The sequence below is a fragment of the Salarias fasciatus genome, unplaced genomic scaffold, assembly GCF_902148845.1.
Source record: "Salarias fasciatus unplaced genomic scaffold, fSalaFa1.1, whole genome shotgun sequence".
Classification (NCBI taxonomy): Eukaryota; Metazoa; Chordata; class Actinopteri; order Blenniiformes; family Blenniidae; genus Salarias; species Salarias fasciatus.
Genome location: NW_021941390.1, coordinates 1,038 through 2,500, shown reverse-complemented (window position 1 = coordinate 2,500; position 1,463 = coordinate 1,038). Strand labels below are relative to the sequence as shown.

The following is a 1,463-nucleotide window of genomic DNA, read 5'->3' as shown; positions in this document are numbered from 1 at the left end:
GGTTTTCCTCAGATTATAAATGGGAATCAATAAGGTGCACTAAATGGAAATAAAAAACAAAAAACAACATTTATGATTATTTTGTGGTTTTTCAATCAGTTGTAAAATTATTCGCATGTGATTTCAATCTTTACTGCTACTACAGCACACCTGTATTGAAATGTACAGTAATACATCCAAAACCTTTTTAGACCCCAATAATTTCAACTCACAGTGATTAACTGTCAAATAAAAGAACTTCTGATGTTTTCTCTAAGTTTTAGTCACGGTAGATCTGTTAAAATACCTGGTTTTATTAAACGGCATGCTGGTATTGTAGAGCTGGTTTTAGGATTATCAGGATATCTGCAGTTATCGGTGGTTTCAGTGATAATGTGATGCAAAACGTGGATTTTGTTTCACAGTGTGAACAAATAAAACGTGGATTTGAAGAAATAAAGGGTTAATAACAGTCGGCATGATTCGCCACCGTGTCTCACGGTGAGGTTTGTGGACCCCGGAGCAGATCGTGACCCCGGAGCCTCGTCCTGTAGAGTCAGTGAAGTGTGTTTCCAGCAGGGAGCTGAGCTAACGGCTCCGTCCAGTCCCGCCTGAAGTCCCGGCTCTCCAGCCGGGAGTCCAACCGGAGGCCTTTACTCCGTGTAACGACACAGGACGGGAAAGCGGAGCGGACTCACCGTGGCTGGAGCCGGAGCGATCCGTGACAGAGTCTCCGTCCCGCTGGAACCGCTGCCCGGATCCACAAACATCCAGACGCCGAACGACGCCGAGCGGCCGCCGTGGCGACGCCGCGTCCTCCCTGCTCGTCTCTGATTGGCTGAAAACACCTAATCCCGCCCCTTCTCATCTCGGATTAGCCGACAATACGTTGTCTCCGCCCCTTTTATCGCTGATTGGATGACAACACTAAAGCCCTCCTTCCCTCAGTGCTGATTGGCTGACTGGAGATGTCCGTGTGTGGCGCTCTGGAAGGGGCGTGGCCAGAAGCGAACCTGGACCAGGAATCAGCAGCCAGAAGGTTTTAATGTTAATTAAGGTTATGGCTCATAATTCAAGTTAATAATCGGATCATCCAAACTGTATTTTGATTTTAATCTTCAAGACGGCTTATTCTGTGACTTCATTAAAATGAAAAACAAAAGAACATCTAAAATGTAATTTTTAAACCTGTTTTTTTCATGTTTAATAAGACATCCTGAACTCTGTCTTCCTGGTCTTGGGTTTGTCTTTTAGCTTCTGTCGGTCCTCCTTCAGATCATTGCTTTGGGATCACTTTTAGCCTCACGGGGACTTTTTTGCCATTTTTGTGAGACTTTCTGTTAGTTTTGTTCATTCTGAAGCCATTTTTTGCCTCTGAGGTTGTTTTTTTTTCCCCATCAGGTCTTTGTTGTCACTTTGTGTTTTAAGTTCTTTAGTCCAGATAGGTCATGTTTTATTTTTGTTTTTTAATCTCTGAATAGTCT

At 43.8% G+C, this 1,463-nt stretch overlaps 1 protein-coding gene across 1 annotated transcript in view; it reads right to left on the bottom strand.

The window, feature by feature from the left end:
• The window catches only part of cep131 (centrosomal protein 131), an 88,319-nt gene extending 87,469 nt beyond the window's left edge, over nt 1-850 (bottom strand). The window contains exon 1 of the mRNA XM_030087599.1: nt 678-850. The gene's annotated coding sequence lies outside the window, so the exon portion shown is untranslated. The remainder of the gene's footprint in view (nt 1-677) is intronic.
• Nucleotides 851-1,463: the final 613 nt, after the last annotated feature.